Source organism: Aquarana catesbeiana, linkage group LG01 (assembly GCF_042186555.1).
Source record: "Aquarana catesbeiana isolate 2022-GZ linkage group LG01, ASM4218655v1, whole genome shotgun sequence".
Taxonomy (NCBI): Eukaryota; Metazoa; Chordata; class Amphibia; order Anura; family Ranidae; genus Aquarana; species Aquarana catesbeiana.
In genome coordinates, this window is record NC_133324.1 from 359,855,848 (window position 1) to 359,877,285 (window position 21,438).

General features: G+C 42.7%; 1 protein-coding gene across 2 annotated transcripts in view; it reads right to left on the reverse strand.

Moving 5' to 3' along the window:
• Nucleotides 1–21,438, reverse strand: part of LOC141146432 (kelch domain-containing protein 3-like) — a 177,504-nt gene that overhangs the window by 138,152 nt on the left and 17,914 nt on the right. The window contains exon 1 of one of the 2 annotated variants that reach the window (XM_073632959.1): nucleotides 8,600–8,796. The exons of the other annotated variant lie outside the window; for it this stretch is intronic. The gene's annotated coding sequence lies outside the window, so the exon portion shown is untranslated. Of the gene's footprint in view, nucleotides 1–8,599; nucleotides 8,797–21,438 lie in introns of those variants that run through there. 2 annotated transcript variants of the gene reach the window in all.

A 21,438-nucleotide genomic window follows, 5' to 3' on the forward strand; every position in this document is an offset into this window, starting at 1 on the left:
GTTAAGTTTATATCATTTTCATTGCAGGTGAAATATTGCTGGAATATGTATATATATATTTTCTCACATACCTTTTTCTCCTTTTTTTTAATAATTCATAGTGCATAATTCCTTCTATCAGACATCTCCCTACTCTTTCACCTCCCCCCCATTCCTCCCTTTCTTATCCTTGCACACCCCCACTCCTTCCCTTCCCACTCATCCCAAATCTCCCCCTTCTTTTTCTTATTTCTCCCCCCCTCTCCCTCCCTACTTCCCTCACTCTATGTCCTCATGCCTCTCATTCCTTTCCCCTCTTTCCCCCTTTCCCCCTCTCCCTCCTTCTCCCCTTTTCACCCCCTTCCCCCCCCCCTCCTCCCCTTTTTACCCCCTTTCCTCCTCCCCCCTCTCAATCCTTTCCCCTCTTTCCCCCTTTCCCCCCCTCTCCCCTTTTCACCCCCTTTCCCCCCTCCTCCCCTTTTTACCCCCTTTCCTCCTTCCCCCCTCCTCCCCTTTTCACCCCCCCCCCCACATTCATTCCTCACTACTAGCCTTCCCCTTCCCACTTTTCCTCCTTCTTTCTTTCCCTCTGTTCCTCCCCATTCCTTTCCTCCTTTCTCCGCGTTCCCCTTTTCTCCCCCCTCACTTTTTTCCACTTTTTCTCTTCCTCTCTTTACCCACCTTACTACCATGCTTTTTTAGGCCATCTCTTATTATATATTTTTTTAACACTTCCCCGAATAGATACCAGCTTATTTGATCCTGCTGTGGGCCTCCCATTTTGGTCAGCTTGCCTTGCATGTCCCCCAGTGTCTGTTTTTCCACCCGGCTTAATATCAAGTTGCAGGTAATACACCCTCTTGGGCGACTGATGGATATCGGGTGGGGTGATTAACAGCATATGTATTCTATTGTACTGTATTGTACCATTGTGGTGTCCGTTTATGAAGCGGTGATCAGCGGTGATCCCGAGGATCACCGCTGATCACAGTCCATAAACAGTTTATGAAACAGTGATAATCGGGGGAGAACATGTTTGAACTTGTTCTCCCTCCGATTATCTCTACACACGGAGAATCCTCATTGAATGACACAGTAAGAGCCAGTTTATGAAGCGGTGATCTCACCGCTTCACTGGCGATCTGAGTCAGAATTCACACTCCCAGGTTCACCAGCTCAGAGGTGGTGAATCGGGGAGTGAAGAGGAAATCTGGGGGGATCTGAGGGGGAAGGAGGAAGATTTTTAACTTCCTTATGCCTCGTTCAGACCCCCCAACACTGTTAGCATGTCCCCCTGTCATATTTATGTGTATACATATATATACATATAATGTGTATATGTATATATATATATAATGTGTGTGTATATACATGTATATATAATGTGTGTGTGTGTATACATATGTATATAATGTAGGGGGACTCATTATTTTATTAACATTAATCGTCCGTGTATTGAGCGGTGATAATTTATCACCGCTTAATAAACTGACATCTCTGTATTTCTGGTGCTGTAATCTCGTAAAGTCTCACGAGATTCCAGTATCAGGGGCCGTTCTCCACTGTTTGAAGCATTTGTAGATCTCTTCACTCCTCCGAAGGTGAAGCGATCTACAAAGCTTCATAAACAGGCACACAGAGGAGAAAAATCTTCACTGTGAATGCCGGAGAACGAAGCAGTGAATAGATTTCACTGCTTCATAAACGGACACCTAAGTGTGTACTGTTTCTAATTGTATTTTGCTTTATGCAGTATAACATCTAACTGTGAAAAAAAGCATCCCCTGAAGAAGCCGTAACAAGCTAAACATGTCAGGATAAGTCACCCCTTATTATTGTAGAGTGACCATTTTTTCCATCTTCTGTTTAGATGTGTAACTATATCTGTGTATCTTTTGTACAGCCAACATTTTTACATTTGTTTTCTATGTAATAAACTCTGTTCTATTTTTATACTTTGGAGTACTATAATTTAATCTCTTTGTTTGGCACCCCTAAAAATCCCATCAAAAACCTCCCCTTGTCTATTCCTCTATTTATTGCTGGAATATATTAAATTGGTTTGGTTTTGCAAAGAAATCAAATTCCATGCTTCTGATGTTAACAGCAAGATGAACCTAGGGTACTGTAGATTTCAGTACCTGCAATACTGTCTTCCTAACAGAGGTATAGCGGGAGGTCCTAGATATATTGAGAACCTTCTACCATAAAATAATGAGACATTGATGAGGCTGATTTTGTCCCTATGCTATATCTTTACCTTTCTCTTTGTCATTTGCTCTTTCCTCTTACTCTTCCTTGGAGCTGATCTATTAGTACTCGACACGGTGGTCACCATTATCAGTTTTTGGACAGTGTTCTAGACACCAGAGAGTAGTGGCCATAACCTTAACTGTCTCATGTTCCTGATAAAATGTAGTACAGAGACAAACTGCATTTATGGTAATTCTGTAAAATCATTCACATCCCCTTTTGAGTGGATTCTGTGTTCAATCGCCTCCTATGCTTTCTCAACACCTAATATCTAGCTCTAAAAATAACAACATTTTTCTTTCTTAACCTCCCTGGCGGTATGATTATTTCGGATTTTAGGTGCTGAAAGCAGTACCATTATTTTGCATGGAAATTTGGCGTTTTATATTGTAGGTCTGTAAATCTTAACAATAACACACTTAAATCTGTCCAAACAAGAGTCTAGTAGATATCCCGGGTATGATAAAGTTTGAAACACAAAAACATAAATTATAATATAATAAATAAAAATAAATAATTAAAAAAAATTTTAAAAAATAGTAATAAAATAAATTTTCCAACAATTCACTATCGCACAATTCTGCAAGTGTTCTAATTTACTATCGCTGTTTTCTAGCTGGTCTAAAGCCACTTTTGATGTAAAGGGACACTTTTTGGTTGCTATGAACAATCTCCAGTTTCCAGGCAGAAAGAACAGTGTATATCATGTAAAACTGCATGCAGGGCATGGGCCAAAGCACTGGGGACAAAAGGGATGTGAAATCATTTCATACAGTACTGTAATCTGTAAGATTACAGTACTGTATGTGTTATGATTTTAACTTTTTTTTTAATTTGCCGCCAGGCTCCGCCCCCGTGCGTCGCGCCGCTCGCAGGGAACGGAGCCTGGCACGGAGAGGCTTCGGAGGAGGACGGAGCCCTCGGACGCTGCGGGTGACATCGCAGGATCCCGGGGACAAGGTAAGTAACGCCGCCCCAGGATCCTGCAATGCGATCCCGAGTGTGGCTCGGGGTTACCGCTAATGGTACTGAATTTTACCCCGAGCCACACTCGGGAAAACCACCAGGGAGGTTAAAAAGAAAATTAAAAAATACATTGAAGCTTAATTCTAGGCAAACAGAAAAATACACAATTAAAATATTTATAAAGGATCTGTTTTACTTGTCAGGGTATATGCATTACTGCATTCCATATTCCATAATATCCAGAGATTTACACAGCTCTGATACCCAGCAAAATCAAGCTAGTGACCTGATTTTTCTCTGCTGCAGTTAAACCAATTTGGTCACCTCCCTGCCCCAGTCTGTGATTGGATAGTGAAGAAGCTACATTACTTAAAGGAGAAGTACAGCCACAGCTTGTTTGGCTGTACTTCTCCTGTGGAACACAGGCATGCAGTTCATTCTGCACTCCTATGACCCGTTTTCAGCAGACAGCGGGCTGAAGCCGCTGTCGGCTGACATCACAGAGCCAGTCCAGGTTGGGGCAAGATCGTGACAATATAGTCGGGATCTGCCCACAACCCTCAAACGGCATCTGGCTCAGCCTCTCAGCGAGCTGCTGAGAGCCTGAGCCAGCCGCTCCTACCCCCTCCACTGCTCAGCGCTCCAGTGAACGCAGGGAGCAGAGCAGAGAGTCGGTGACAGTCACCATTTCTCTGCTCACAGAGCTCTGAGAACCGATCAGCAGTGTTTGATCACTTGGTTCTCAGTCTTACAGATGCAGCAAGGGTAGGTAAGTATGGTAAGTATGATTCTAAAAGAGAATCTTCATCCTAGAAAGAAAAAAAATTAGGAGGACATAAAGCAGAACGTTCCCTTTAGGATGAGGTTCCACTTTAAACTCTCTGCTCACTCTGCTCTCTGCTTCAGTTAGAGTGTTCCTTGTTGGTACACGTTTTCTGCATTATGCATGATTGGATCTTTGTACTGCCCCTGCCTTATCTAGTCTTAGTGTGGCTGTACAGGGCATTTCACTGTTTTTAAGAAATAACGGCACTATAAGTGTATGTGTAGGCCAAACCATTTTTTAAATTAGAGTAGGGAATGATTAAAATCCCAGTCATTGATTTTATTACTGTCTGTGTACCTGCCATGTGATTTAGGCTGGGTTCACACTTGAAAATGCAGTGGCTCACAGCAGGAGACTGGTACGTCTCCATTCACTGTTTCAGGTCCGATTTCAGCCCAAATTTTGGGCTGAATTTGGACCTGAAATGGACCAAAAGACACACAGGGCTCTTGTGCAATTCGCACTGGAGCCACCGCGGAGATGTGTGAACCGGCTCCATAGTGAGCCGGTCAGAACCTCCTGCTATGCAAATTGGATGCAAAGAAACCCACATCCAATTCGCAATAGTGTGAACCCAGCCTTACCCTTTTTAATTGTCCCGTGACCACTGTCACTGAGACAGAAATTGATGGGAAATCCAAAGTTTTAAAGTTGTCACCAGAACAGAGGATTAAGAGAAATCTTCCAATGGGGACACCTATTCCTTTGACAATTGTGGGGATTTCTCTCTATTTGTAGAGATTTCCTCTCATGTCCTATTAAAGTAGAACTATAGGCAAAACTTGTTTTAAAATTTTGGATAAAGCAATCCCTGTCAGATTTTTTTTCGCTGCAAATTAAAGAAATTCCTTGGGGACCCCCAGTTCACCAGAACCCATTTCCTCATTGGAAGAGTTCCCCTCTACTACTTTTCTGGGGACAACCAACTATTTGGGATTTTTTTTAACTTTCACTTTCAATGGTAATGGTAAACAGGACAAAAAAAAGATGGTGAATCTCCCTAATGGGGGCACGGACAGCCCAAAAAAAAACAAAAAAAAAACCTGGCAGGGGTTCTAGTCCCTCTCCAAAAAAAAGTTGTAGTTGTACTTTAAGTCCTCTGAACAAGAATAAACAGAATGCAAAAACTAAAGGTTTTAGCAATTCCTTACTCTAAATTGAAAAAAAAACAACTTTAATCAGTTTTAAATCTGTCTAGAGTTTGGCTTTAAACATAATCTAATTTGCAATTGTGATTATGTAGCTGAAATTAAAAATCAAATGTACCATAACTGCTTAAAAATGGTTAATTGAAAAGTTTGTTCAAAAATAGATAAAATAGACAGTGTTCCAAAAGCAAATTTTGCATTGAATGGATAATCCCTGTTAATCAATATGCAATATTCTACTAAATGAAAAAGAAATATAAATTGGTGAAGCATTGGTATACATAGAAACATAGTAATTAGTTTAAAAAAAATACCAGACTCGAAATCACTTAATGATCTGCTAACCATAATTCTGTGAGGCGCAAAATACAGTTCCTAATTGGGGATGTGATGATGGATGTGCCAGATAAAAAAAAATCTCACAACCAAAGTTTAGCAGAAATATGTATATTCCTATATATTTTTTTGGTGGTGGCAAAAGATGACATAAGGCACCCAACAGAACACCTAGGGTGCTCTAGGTGCCAGCTCTAATGCCACGTACACACGGTCAGACTTTTCAGCAACAAAAGTCCGACAGCCTGTCCGACAGACTTTCGACTGACTTTTGGAGGACTTCCGACGGACTTTCTAATGACCGGACTTGCCTACAAACGATCACACAAAAGTCCGACGGATTCGTAGGCGATGACGTACACTGGACTAAAATAAGGAAGTTGATAGCCAGTAGCCAATAGCTGCCCTAGCGTCGGATTTTGTCCGTCGGACTAGCATACAGACGAGCGGATTTCTGGGTCCGGCGGACTTACGACATAAAGATTTGAAGCATGTTCCACATCTAAAGTCTGTCAGATTTGCAACCGGAAAAGTCCGCTGAAGGTCCGGTGAAGCCCACACACTATCGGATTGTCCGCCGGATTTGGTCCGTCGGCGTCCATTGGACCAGTCCAGTCGAACTGTCTGACCGTGTGTACACTGCATAACAATACCTTTGGATCCTACAGTACAACTAAAGTCTACTGCATGACAGTCTAAACAAATCCCACATCTAGTTAGGGTCCCATTTACACCAGATGCAGTGGGATTGCGTTGGGCAGCTATTCCCACCAAACCCCCACAGTAAGACAAGGCAAAAAGCCTTGTCTCTGGTGTGGCCTGTTCACACCACTGCATTGTGATGGTATTTGAGCGTTGTGTGCTAAAAAAGACTGTGTGCAGTACTTTTTTCCAGCGCAGTTACCAACATTTCAATAAAGTTTATTTTTAAAAAAAAATGAACAGTGCATGTGCCAGAATCAGTGCATCAGCACTGCCTGCACCGCAACGCACACCAGCCACTGCTTTATATTGCAGCAGCTGGTGTAAATGAACCTTTACTATGTGATGAACAAGACTCATAAAGTAAACAGAAAACATCCTTTAGCTTCCCTCTATCCTCCTTTATATGTGTCTCACATGCTATCCCTCCCAGACACTGCTGCTCAGTGGGAGGGTTTCAGCAACCGAGGCAGTGTTGTCAATCCAGAAAGCAATGGGTAGGACAAGGTGTGGCCAGGTGCTAATTGACACACTACAGACTTTACAATGCTGATAATCACATCCCTTCAACATATTTGACATCAAACTGTAGCACACACCGGCATGACCTACTAGAAAGTGGCAACTCTGCTCTGAATTCAGGAGCAGTGCAGCCTTGTTACCACACCATCACAGGGAGCTGCATTAGGTGAAATTCACTATCAGGACCAACAGGTATGTATGGGACTTTGCATGGGAACTAAGAGAAAACTGAAAGCCTCCTTTCACACTTGCAGCCAGGGAGGTGGTAAAAACAGGCAGCTGATCTGCATTTTGTTTGCACCCCAACTGCCTACCTATATGCAAAAATGGTGCTGCTTGGATTGGTATACATTGCCATGGTTGTGATGCTTTGCACCGTGGTGCAGAAAATGTGAAAGCTGCAGATGTACTTATAATTTTGTGCTGCAGCACATATGTTTTAATCGCAAGCCATAGTTCAGGACAAGTGTTGATTTGTTAGGATGTACCGATAGGTCCTCCCATTCTCGCTGCTCTGTGCATGGTCCTGAGGCACTCAGTGGATAACAGATCGGGATACAGCGCCAATTTTATTAATCACATTAGGATCTCTCTTCAGAGAGCATTTAACAGGCATGGAGAGATGACGTATCACCTCCTCACTGTCTGTTTTAACCCCCCTAATTCTGGACTAATGTGCTGCAAATGTGAGCGTTGTGCACGGTTGGGCAGCAAGTGCAACACGGCCCCATATACTACAGGGGTATAATTCCTGCCATGTGTACACCCCCATCCACTACCTTCCCAGCTAAAAGGGAGTAGTAAGCTTCTCTAAACAGTCTGTCAGAAGCAAAGTAGGATTGCCAGAACTATGACTTTGCAAGGGCTGCCTCGGGCAGAATCACCACTGACAAGAGACACCAGCATTCAATCAAAGCAAGGTTCATAAAGACATGGATGAGCGAGTTTGGGGTGGTGGAACTTGACTGGCCTGCACAGAGTCCTGACCTCAACCAGATAGAACACCTTTGGATGAAGTAAAGCGGAGATGGCGAGCCAGGCCTTTTCGTCCACATCAGTGCCTGACCTCACAAATGCTCATCTGGAAGAATGGTCAAACATTCCCATAGACCAGGGGTCTCAAACTGGCGGCCTTCCAGCTGTTGTGAAACTACAAGTCCCATCATGCCTCTGCCTGTGGGAGTCATGCTTGTTAGCCTTGCAATGGCTCATGGGGCTTGTAGTTTTGCAAACAGCTGGAGGGCCACCAGTTTGAGACCCCCGCCATAGACACACTCCTAAACCTTGTGGACAGCCTTCCCAGAAGAGTTGAAGTTGTTATAGCTACAAAGGGTAGGCCAACTCAATATTGAACGCTACGGACTAAGACTGGGCTGCCATTAAAGTTCAAGCGTGTAAAGGCAGGCGTTCCAATACTTTTGACAATATAATGTATATCTGGGCACCACGTCTCAGTTATATCAGAAAGTGGTGTTGATGGACTTTTAGGATGCCCAAGGATCAAATATTACATATATTTAAAAGGAATTACACATTTTTGACACTTTAAAAACATAAAGAGAAAGGTTTTTAAAAAGTAGAAATACAAAAATTGTGTTATACATTAAAAACACATCTGCATAGCTATATTTAGGTACTCAGTGTACAGTGCAAGTGTCTACAAATAAAATGTATTTATATAACAAAAATGTTTTTAAAGTTCACACTAATTCCTATAGAAAAATGATACTAAAACTTTCTTGTGACTTTACAAACACATTTAAAAACCACAAACCTCTTAGATAAGCATTTCAACCCCAGGTTAAACCACACATTATTTTCATGCTTCATTTCCTTTCCCCCTGCATCATACTTTGTATTTACTTACCTGATACTCTCACCGTTGACTTTGTCAATATCCAAAGTAAGAGCTTAACTAGACAAGAGGTAATACAAATGTAGTTTTCCTTTGGGAAAAAAGCTAAAACTAGAGAAAGATCAATTGAAGTCTTCAACATGCAGCTTTGATGACTAGTTTATTTAACTTGGCACTTGTTGCCATGGCTCAAAGCAAACAAAAGCAGCCAGTACTATGAAAGTTGCATGAATGGTTTCCGGATCAGAAGAAGAACACTTCATAGGTAATGCTGATATATTATACTCTTTGTTTCGTGTATTCCAGGAGATCAGATCACCTTGGTGCGATGTGTACCTTAGAAACCAGGTTGGTAAAGAAAGTTTCTTACACTCTGAGTCAGTTAAAGACTAACATTAGATCAATCAATTCATTAAAAGGCCATTTATGTGAAAGACAGTATATTCCACACAACTATTGAACGGTATGGTATAAATGTACAGGTTTAATCTGGAAGAATCAAACAAAAAAGTATAAAACATATAAAATACTGCTAGTATGAATTAAACTTAAATTATGACTTACTATGAAAATTATACTACTTATGAAAATTATGACTTACAATGATTTACTGTGTGGACCTTATAATGAAAAGCAAATAAATAATCCCCATTCCCCATTCTATGTAACACTAAGAAGGGGGCTAAGGAGTTAAAGTGGACCTTCACTTCAAAAACTCCCTTTCACCATCCCAGTCCTCCCACCACCTACAACCTAAAAAGTGCACCTTTTAGATCACTGCAATACCGGACACTTTCCTGCCCAGGCCAGTTTTCAGCTTTCATCGCTGTCACACTTTGTGACAATTGCGCGGTTATGCAACACTGTACCCATATGACATTTTTATCATGTCTTCCACACAAATACAGCTTTCCTTTGGTGGTATTTAATCACCACTGGGATTTTTATTTTTTTGCAAAATAAATGACAAACACCTGAATGTTCGAAAAAAAAAAAATCTTAATATCTGTTATACAGAACAAAATAGAGACCACAGAAAATGGGACTTTTTTCGGCACCGTATCGAACACACAAAATCGTATGCATATGTAAATATTGTCTTTTATTAGAAAATGGTTTAAAAACAAATTAAAACCATCAGATAGTATTAACCCAAACTAGTGTGTGAGCATACACACCCCCTGTATACAGGTAGGGAGCCGCCAAAGTATTGACACTGGCACATATGTAATGAAACAAATACAATCACCAAGGACAAATAATATAGCAGGGGGCTATCTCTGTGGAGGGGTGTGTCGCCTCCCCCCACAAAGATAGCCCCCACTATGAAGTTTACATAGTTTGTTTGGACCAAGTTTGCCTTTCTACCTCACCCAATCAGATGAAGCTTTGTATTAATTCATAGAATACAAAGCTCCCTGTGAAAGGTTAAGTGCCACTCAGCTGGACCTGATTCTGCTCCAGGAGTGAGACAGGAAGGTCCTGTCCCACTGTCAGAACACAGTGCTGTATTCTGTATATAGCTGAGGCTACAAAAAGTTTATACAATGTGCACAACCGCCACATCTCTAATGCCCCGATGGGAGCCTTTTGTCAGGAATTCCGACTGTGTGTAGGCTCCATCGGAACTTCCGTCACACAAAATTTGAGATCTGGTTCTCAAATTTTCCAACAACAGAGACCGTTCGCGTAAATTCCGATTGTGTTTAGACAATTCCGACGCACAAATTGCCACGCATGCTCAGACTAAATTACGAGACGGAAGCATTTCGGTCTGGTAAAACTACCGTTCGTAATGAAGATAGCACATTCGTCACACTGCAATTTTTAAAATAGTTTAATGCAGCGCATTCTCTTCTTCTTTAGAATGCTAGAAGAATGAAGTTGTTTTGCTGCTCATATTCACACAGAGTTCTCACAAACTGATTTCTTTATTATTTCTCGTGATCTCCTGAATAGAATTTTTTTTTCCGTTAGATCTCTAGAATAATTTTTTGTTTTTATAGTGATATTTTTTTTGGGGGGGAGGTTTAATCAAGATCTCCTGTTTTATTTATTCATTTATTTTTTTAGTGATCTCCCTAATATCTTTTCTCGTTTTGTGTGTCAATTTACCACAACACCATTATTATCTTGTATTTTTTAATCTCAAGCAGGTTGTTTGGTGTTGGTGTCCCTTGTTAATTTGACATTGTATTTTGGAAATGTACCTGCCTACTCACAAACAAACTGTCCTTTTTGAGGTTAAACACATAGGCAAGCATTTCTTTTAAAAAATATCCATTTATTATAGGTTATAACAAAATAAAGAGGAAGGCAACGCTGGAGAAACTGCTGAAATTGGCGAAGCCTTTGTACCCCAGGGCACACATCAATTATTTGCCAGCCAAAATTGGTGGCCTGAGGAGTCCATATAATAGTGAGCACAATCCAGTCCAGGACTCCAAGAGATCAGGAACAGCAGCAGATTACATCTATGTCCCTAGGCTGTAGTCATACAACACCCTGCATCTTTTGCCAGACCAGACTGAACCCAGGCCATCACTTTCTTGTCTTCGTTACACGCTTGCTTCCAGGCTGTGGCTGTGGTGTTGGAGGTGTGGCAGGAGGTGGAGGAGAAGGAGGATGGTCCAACTCACACAGGTGGGTATTGGGTGTGAGCTGGCCCCTCAACCTCCTATTTAATGTGAGATAAATTATTTCCTCACACATGATGCGTTGACCCTCCTCCATGTCCTGCATTTTGCAGGCTGCCATGGAGGCAAAGGCCTCTTGAGGATTGAGGGGGCAGCACTGGCCTCCCTAATCAGCCTGAGTGCTGCCTCCTCCACATTACTCCACTTCCTGGCCATTTTTGGGGAAGGCGGAGGGGAGGGACCTTAGATTGTGTCGGGCTACTGGGCCCTGCCACCTCCTGGCTGCAACTAACCCCTGCCACCTCCTGGCTGCCACTAACTCCTACCACCTCCTGGCTGACACTAACCAATGCCTCCTCCTGGCTGCCACATTCCATAGCCTCCTCCTAGCTGCCACATTCCACAGCCTCCTCCTGGCTGAGGCTTTCCTGTGTAAGAAAAAGGGACATAGTTTTAGTATTTTGTTCATCAATCACACACAATTTTAAGCCCATGACTGTTGCATATGGAATGTTAACAAACAGAAAAGACTATCATTCTGACCCCAGCATTTTTCATTCTTGTCCCAAACCTTTTTGGCTACTAATGTCTATTGATATGTAAAACACTTTATTAAATCAGCAATTAGTGATCAATAATAACATCTATTTCACATCATTTATTTTACGACAAGAAATATGTTGAACAATGCTATACCTGGCTAAAGCTGGGCTCCTCCACTTCTTCCTGGCTGGAAGGCGCAGGGTTGGTGTCGGAAGCCTCAGCTGGGGTGGAAGGAAGCATGGAAGGAAGGGTTGAGAGGGATTCCCTGACTTCAGTCTGGTCTGCCAAAAAATGAAGTCTGTCATAGTACCACAGCCTGGGGACATAAATGTCATCTGCTGCTGTTGTGATCTCATGGATTTCTGGACCTTAGTACACTCACAATTATATGTGCTCCTCAGGACACCAATTTTTTTTTCAAATAGTTGATGTCTGCCGTGGGGATCTACAGCTTCACCAACTCCAGCAGTTTCTCCAGCGCTGCCTGCCTCTTTATTTTGTTATTATAATGTGGATGTTTGACCTGCCACAGACAGGGCAGCTCCCTGTACTTATCTATGAATATTGGGAGGAAGCTGTAGTCTTTGAACCCATCCATTTTCTCTGCAAGACACAACACAAGACAAACCCTAATGTCAGGTGGAACTCTCCTAATCGACACAATATAGGCCTCAATCTATAAGCAGTATAGGCCACTGATGCACCAAGTTAAAATTATACCTTCGTTATAACGATCGTCGCTTCTGAAACTCCGTCCTCCGCTCACAGATCGTACGTACGACGCACGCGTGTTCATATGCACTGCGCATGCGTAAAACTCCGCCCACCCCTGACGTTCGTTCTAGTGTATTCCCTGCCCCTTCTCTTTCGGCACAGTGGGTAGAGAACATGGCGGAGACACAGCAAGTGCATGCAGAGGAGAGCAGCAACGAGGAAAGCCTGAAGCCAGGAACGTCCCGATCCCGGAGGAGATTTAAGGCCTCAAATATGTCCTTTATAGAGATGGTGGAAATAGTGGACATCTTGAAGAGGGCCGACTATGACGGGGAGCATGGACCTTACCCCAACCCAAATGTGAGAAAGGCCAAGATCATGGCTAAAGTTGTGAAAATTCTGCAGAAGAATTTTGGGGTACGGTGATCCAAGGATCAACTGAGGAAACGATGGTCAGACCTCAAATTGAGGTAGAAGTAGAGAAAGATCCAGAAACTGCTTCTAAAAAGTAATTATTTGTCGTGTGTTTCTATTTTAGTATTACTTGCATCCTGCTCCATGTGCTTTTCTTTACTGTTGTACAGTTTAAAATGGCAACTTTCATGTTCGTGGGCACAGTAATCGTTCGTAGGGAACATCGTTCCTTCGCCCACTAATACAATGTTTTTGGCAGATGCAGGTTAACTACATTTGGTCATGCCTATTTGTATTCAAAGAAGTTTATGACATTGTTGTCTAGATGGGTTTGTAACTAGAATGACATGCAAACTTGATTCAGTGTAAGGAGAGGACACTCAGCAGCTGTTTACACATCTGGAAGCAGGAGCACTAGTGTGGGACACAAGAACAAACTTTTTAGGGTGTCCCACACAGGTGCTCCAGTGGATACTAGGGGTGTCTCAATGTGTGAAACTTGTACAAAAAAAGGTAAGTATTCCATCTTTAGAAAGGAACTAAAAATGTCTTCAGCTTGGAACTCTGCCAAAACAGACGATTGTATGACACTTCCAAGCAATGTTTCATATTCCTATTTCTGTCCTAAAATATCTGTGTGCTAAGTATACCTTTTTTTTATTCACATAGGGGAGAAAAGACTTAGGACATCTGAGGACACCAGGGACCTCCCACCTCCTAAAGAAGGGGAAGTCACCAAAACACAAGCAGAGGATATGGAGGAAGGAGAGGTTTATGAAGTGGGCGAAATTGTCACCACAACAAGTAAGTGTCTGAGACCACAGCTTCAGGTAATAGATGGATGCCTGCATATTTATAATACATGGTGTGTTTTTTTCTCTTAGGTGATGTGGATGTTGTGGAAGAAGAATCTCATTTCACAAGTGAAAGCGCCCAGATCCTCATTGGGGAGATAATGGGGTGCAATCGTGATTTAGAAAATATAAAGGAAAACATCAATGATGTTAAAAAAAAAATGAAGAACATCATTGATGTTTTAGGCAGAATATAAAAAACAACAAAATTGTACTGTTTTATTGTGTATTTTTGAATTTTAAAAAAAGTTTTAAAGTATTTTAAAAGCCAAATTTTGAAGATGCACACAGTGTGTCAACATGTGCTATCTGCCATCACGGGATATCAATGTACGCGTTTTGTGAGTGCAACCCCTTCCTCCCAACTCAATTAGGTGAGAGGAAGGGGTTGCACCCCCAAAACACGTCCATTGATCCCCCATGATGGTAGCTAGCACATGTTGAAATTAGGCATGGGATCAGGAGGGAAATCACTAGTTTGAATCCCATTTTGTGTGCATCTTCAAAATTTGGCTTTTACAGGGGTGACATCGCCCCATCTGATGATCTGATGAAGGCAACATCAACACAGTTTGGACATAATAATGTCTCATATTGCCTTCAATTTATCAAAGTTGAACTTTGTAAGTTCCTGAGTTGTGTATGTTATGTTTTGAAAACATACTTGTTTAACCAAAAAGAGGCTATTTCTAATGTGACAAAAAAAAGTTAAACGCCAAAGATGTTGGTTTGTTCAAAAACTCTTTTCTAAACGCACATACGTGCTTTGAGTAAAATGTTTTCTACTCAACAATGTGTGGCTTCTTCTTTCAATGCTCAATAGCAGTTTTTGGAGTAAGTTGGTGTTTACAGTGACAATGGGGGTTATTTACTAAAGGCAACTCCACTTTGCACTACAAGTGCACTTTCAGTGCAGTTTCACGTACGCTTTTGCAGTGCACTTGTATTGAAAAGTGGATTTGCCTTTAGTAAATAACACCCACAGTGGTTTATAAATTGCCACAATCAGCCCATTTTCGTGAATCCACAAATCTCATCCATGGTGCTGAAAATGATGAATAGTTTTATTATTAATTCATTACAGACATTAACAACAAAAACAAGGTGTGTGTGTAGACCCACAACATAATAATAGCTTGCTGAAGAAGAGATTGTCACCCCATGTATCAAATAAATTACATTTGCACTATTGAAGAAAATGTCCAAAAAGAAAAGCCCATTGGAGAACCTAGGAGACAGCTAAAAGAAACCCAGGCAGTAAATCAAAGGAAATCTTCTTTCAGTTTAAGTTCAAAAATTGTTCATAAAATGTTTCTTAAACCATTTCTGGCATATCAATGGCCTCCCTACCCGCAAAGTACTCGACATACTTCTGTCTTACTTCACGGGCGCTTTGGGGGGGCAAGGCAGGACGGCCAGCTTCAAGCGCCGTCAGGGTTTCTTCTTGAAGTCCGGCCTCAGGCACAACTGAGGCCACATAGTTCATTGAATTTCCCCTTAAATAGTTGTGTAGAATGCAGCATGCAAGGATTATCTGGTTAAGTTTATATTCTGCCATGTCGATTGGTGTAAGAAATAGGCGGAACCGGCTGGCCATTATCCCGAAAATGTTCTCCACCACTCTTCTGGCTCTGGCCAGACGGTGACAGAAATTCGAACCCACAAGCACAAACCGAAGAGCAGTAATGATCGGAAAAGCAGGAGGCTGAAAAGCGCGAATCATCTGTCACCAAACTTCGACTAACATGAGATTAGCGGAAGGAGCCCAAAGGGTGGAGCACTTGGCATTGAACTTCCTCTTTATAGTGCTGTCGTACGTGTTGTACGTCACCGCGTTCTTGACGTTCGGAATTTCCGACCAACTTTGTGTGACCGTGTGTATGCAAGACAAGTTTGAGCCAACATCCGTCGGAAAAAATCCATGGATATTGTTGTCGGAATGTCTGATCGTGTGTATGAGGCATTAGTGAGGTAAATAGTTTGGTTCAAACAAACTCTTTAAACGTCATTAAAAGCTAGAGCTCAGTTTTAAAGTGGAGTTCCGGTCCCCCAAATACTTTTTGTTATAAACACACGTCCATACTTGTGTAGCAGTACCCCCCGTAGGAGCTGCTAAGTAATGTTGCCCACCTGTCACCCTGCCCAGCCCGGCATTCACTTCCCAGACACTCCAAGACAATGAACAGCCCATCAGCTTTGTTTTTTTATTTTATTGAGATAATTGAACTTAGATGGGGTAGGGGAAATATGGGATGCCCAGTAGAAATAATAGCAATTTGCTTGGGACAACAATGTACAGTTCAGTAGGTTCACTCCATTTCTCCTCCTCCACATCGCTTCCTCTCTAGTTTTTCGGTCTTTCTCCTCCTGCACAGCGCTTCCTCTCTAATGTTCTCAGGCACAGCTAGCACAATGTGATTAGGCCTGACTCTGACTCAACCAAGCCTTAGCAACAGCCTTTTGCAGGCAGTGACCGCGGGCCCCTATATTGTAGCAGATAGAAAGTTTCTGGTGCTAGCTGTCCTATCTCTGGTTAATAAGCCCAGTAACCCATCTTCAGGCCCTGCCAGCCCACCTGGCTGCAGCTGCCCTTCTCCACTGCCCTTGACAACACAGTCCACTACACTGGCTCTGCACCCATCTCAGACTGCATGCTCCCAGTCCTCTTAGGCGTGCCTCCCCAGTCTGTGCTTGTCACTCACCAGCCCTCCTGGCTGCGCCCAGTTGTTCCTCTCCTTGAAGACTTGCCCGGCAATGCCCTCTCCTGCTGTCCTCTTTGCTCCTCCTGTGCCTCCTGTCCAAGACGCCTTCATGGTTTCTTGAAGGGCCTCATCTGCACCCGAACCCCGGGCCCAAGGCCCCCCTCCCCCCAGACTGGGGAGCTCCCTTAAAGGCCCAGACAGCCTAGCATTCCATCCTTAAGCTCTGAACAATTCCAACTCCTCCCCAGCTGGGCTGATCCTGGGTACTTAAGGAGGCCTGTCACCTGCCAATTCGATTTGAGGATTGGTCAGGGCCCCTTAGAGTACCACAGGCAGCCCCACCCCTCCTTCTCTCTTTCCAGTACCTTCCAGAAAGCTCTGGAAAGAAGAGGAAGGTCTTAGTGATACTGCCTGTGAGTCACCAGCTGCTATCCTGAGCCACTCCCAGCCCATATCAAAACAAACAGGCCTGACTGCCAGCCAGGCCTGCCTAAATTTGCTTACCCTAAGACAAAAAAATCCTACTCTAGCACCTACCTACCTAGAGGGTGCTACACCTGTTTAAACATATCAAGCAACATTTAGAACATGTCCTGTGTGTAGTCCCTGTAGCTTATGTTAAAAATATTTGAAGACAAACTAGATCTCGGAAGCAGGCAGTCATCTGAAACACTCTTCTCTTGATTTCCGGGATTCGGTGCAGCTGGCTACTTAGCATGCACCTCCTGATCTCGTGCCTGAGCCTGCGCACTGAGCAGCTCTCTCTTTTCCCGACAGGTTGCCATAACAATGGCGGTGTCAGCAGAAGCTCCACCCATTAATATAGCAACCTGTCTGTCAGGGAAATGGCCACAGAAGGACTGGCAATACTGCCCATATTCAGCATGGATGCCTATGGAGAACCTCTGTATGCACTGGGGCACGTATCGCGAACAGGCGTAAGCGCATGCGCAATAGCGCATAAATTGCATGACAGATGCTGGCGCCAACTGGCCTATTTAAACCTGCTGCTGAGAGCATGATGTTACTGGATTATCATCAGATTCCCTGTGTTCCCTGTGCCTCTGTATCCCTGATTTTTGGACTTCCTGTTACTGACCTGGCTTACCATGACCCTGCTTCTTGATAACCTGGTTTGACCTCTGGCTTATACATTTGACTCTGCTCCGCAGGGGTCAGGAGTACATAATGTACAGAGTGTAGGGGCCAAGAATAAGTAAACTAAAGAGCAATAGTCAGGAATATGAAAAGTACAGAGCCAAAAGTCAGGAGTGCATAATATACAGCACAGCATAGAGAGTACAGCAGTCAGGAGCATGTAACATACAGCACTGTATACAAAGTATGATGGTCAAGAATATGTAATGTACACTGTGCATTACACATTCCTAAAGTGGATGTATTAAATCTTCTGCCCTTGTTGTTTTAACTTTGGATAGTAAGACATTTTTTTTCTGCAAGTAAATACCTTATACAGCCCACTTCCTGTTTCTTGTCTGGTAAAAATCCTAGGCTGATGACATCATGCACAGCTCTCACTCTCGTGAGAGTTTGCCAGGAAGGAAGGGGGGGGGGGTGAGTCATAAGATGGCCAATGAGAGCTGCAGAGCTGGAGATGTGCCTCTGTGTGTCTGTGTAAATCCAGGAAGTGAACAGGCAGCAGCTTCCGCTGCCCACAGTAAAAATGGCTGCAGCCAGACTCAGTGGATGGAGATTTCTGCAGCATATTTGGCAAGTACAGAATCACAGTATATATAAAATAATATGCAAAGTGGTTGGGGGGGAAGCTTTAGAATTGCAAAGATGTTTTATTACAAATTTTGTGAGCAGACTGCAGTTCCTCTTACGTACTGTGCTTTGTATAGTATGCCATATATTTTAGTCTCCTGTATAGAGTGCTATACACTACACTACATATTCCTGTTCACTGTACTCCCAGCATACAGGGTGCGATGATAAGCTACCTAACACACAGCACAGGATTACTGCTTACTTCTTGCCAAGACGCCCGGGCAAAATATTTTTACCTGCTGCGGGGAGAAGAACCCCTCCAGTTCAGGTAAGTAATAGACTGAGGGACGTTTGAGAGTGGAGTGCATGGGAATTGAAAAATATGGCTGTAATGTTAAATGTGGTATAAAGGGTCAGATTAGCATTTTAAAAAGGTTGTAAACCCTTCCATATATCCAGTGAGGTGACTGGCCTCAGGTTATATACAGAGATGAAAAATTCCTCCTACATAAGTTGTACCTGTTTATGAAGGGAAATATCAAATGCATTCACATAGTGAGGGGTGAGGGCTTGCCAGATCCAGCAGTAGAACAAACCACTGATGGATCCTTAGATGTTAGCCACGAGTGCCGTGTGTCAGCGGGGAGCTGAAGTCTCGAGGAGACTCGGGAAGAGGCCAGCATGGTATCTCGGCATGGAGGTATTCAGGAGCTGTCAACCTGGGAGCCGCCTACCACTGTGTTGGCCAATCAGAACGCGTTTCGGAGGCAAGGCAATGCCTCCTTCATCAGCTGGTTATCGGGCGCTGACCTCAGGTTTAAATAGAGGATACAATTAACCTAGTCTGTGCCGCAAGACCTAAGAACGGCTTCAGCTGGATTAACCTTCACAGTATAAATAGCCAATAGGGTCAGAGCATCAATGGAAGAACATACATAAAAACATGTAAGAAGTAATATAGGTTTTGGTGGCGGAGATGGACATTCTTATGAAGTAGATATATGATAATATATATATATATACACACACACACACAGTATCTCACAAAAGTAGGTACACCCCTACCATTTTTGTAAATATTTTATTATACCTTTTAATGTGACAACACTGAAGCAATGACACTTTGCTACAATGTTAAGTAGCGAGTGTACATCTTGTATAACAGTGTAAATTTGCTGTCCCTCAAAATAACTCAACACACAGCCATTAATTTCTAAACTGCTGGAAACAAAAGTGAGTACACACCTAAGTGAAAATGTCCACATTTGGCCCAATCAGTCATTTTCCCTTCTTGGTGTCATGTGTTACAAGGTCTCAGGTGTGAATGGGGAGCAGGTGTGTTAAATGTGGTGTTATCGCTCTCACTCCCACATACTGGTCACTGGAAGTTCAACACGGCACCTCATGGCAAAGAACTCTCTGAGGATCTGAAAAAAAGAATTGTTGCCTGAATGCGGTGATTGGTTTTCGGGATCCTGTACGCGGCTAGGCTCCCAAAAAGTCTCACACATGTGGTATCCCTGTACTCAGGAGAAACAGCAGAATACTTTCCAAAAATAGGTCATTTGGGGGGATTTTGAACTGCCCAACATTAGAAGCTTATGCCACACATCACCCACTCTTCTAACCACTTGAACCACCAAGTCCTTTCTGACACTTTTTGTTTACATGAAGAACTATATTTTTTTTGCTAGAAAATTACTTTGAAACACACTATAATGCCCAAATGTTTGGTGGAATATAAAAGATGATCTTATGCTAAGTACAAAGATACCAAACGGCATGCTTTAAAATTACGCACACCCCTGCAGATGCGACAAACTATATACATTTTTAAAAGCCTTTACAGGTTACCACTTTAGATTTACAGAGGAGGTCTACTCCTAGAAATACTGCCCTCGATCTGACGTTCGCGGTGATACCTCACTTGTATGGTGCAATTGCTGTTTACATATGACAGGAGACCATGTCATGAAATACTCGTAGCTTCCAGTTTCTTAGGCCATAGAGATGATTGGAGCCGTTCTAGTCTCCGATCAGCTCTATGGTCAGCTGGCAGAACACTGGTTGCATTCTTGGGTTCCCTGGTGGGATAGGAGAGCCCGAGAAAACCATAGAAGACAGTGGGGGATGGGGGGGGCATTCCCTCCCGCTGCTTGTAAAAGCAGTCTAGCGGCTAATTAGCCGCTAGGATTGCTTTTACATGAAGCTGACCACTGGCTGAAAAAAATGATACCAAGATGATACCTAAACCTGCAGGCATCATTCCGGTAAAACCACTCAAAGTCCAGCAACATACCAGTACGTTGCTGGTCCTTGTTGGGCATATATTGTAATGTTCTTTTTTTTTCATGCAGCCTGTGGGTTAAATGAAAAAAGAGAACCTAACAGATTCCTCCATTCACATTGATCGATCAGTGGTATGCCCACCATTAGAATACCGCTCTGCATCCACCCACTTCTAATGATGGGCATACATGCACCGTCCTTTTTTTTTTTTTTCGTTCAGCCACTATGTTACAGCACATATGCTCTTTTTTTAACTGTGGTGGTGAAATCACCTCCTACAGCGCTGGAGTTGCTGATTTATGTATCGTGAGAGCAAACCCTGTTGTCAAAATAAATAAATCAGTGCTGCAACTGAATGGCGTACCTGCAAACAAACAATGGTAACAATAAATCACAGTATAAAACATTAACTCAATAAAACAACTTTTTTTTATTGCAATCTGTGCCCAAAAAAAAGAGTAAAAAATATATGCCGAAGCACAGGGCCAATCCACCCCTAATGTCCACCCCTGCCCCCATGCTTCTGCATATATGCTCTTTTTTATAACTGTGGTGGTGAAATCACCTCCTACAGTGCTGGAGTCACAGAATTACGTATTGTGAGCGCAAACCCTGTTGCTGTCAAAATAAATAAACCCATGCTGCAGCTGAATGGCGTACCTGCAAAGCAAATAATGGTTAACAATAAAACAAAATAACATTACAGTATAACAGTAGGACATACCTGCAATTATTTGCAATTATTGTAATTATAAACGTTCCAGCTGAGGGTCTCTCAAAATGCGATGGCCATCTAACATCTTTTGAGACTCTGTGGTTAGAGGTAAGAAGGTAGTTGGAACGAAAGCCATAGCTGCAGAATTTAGTAAATTTTATGAGGCATTATACAATATTTCCGAAGTAGATAATGAAAGCCCCGAGAGAAAAGAGATACAGGATTACATCAATGAAGCATCAATGCCTAGGCT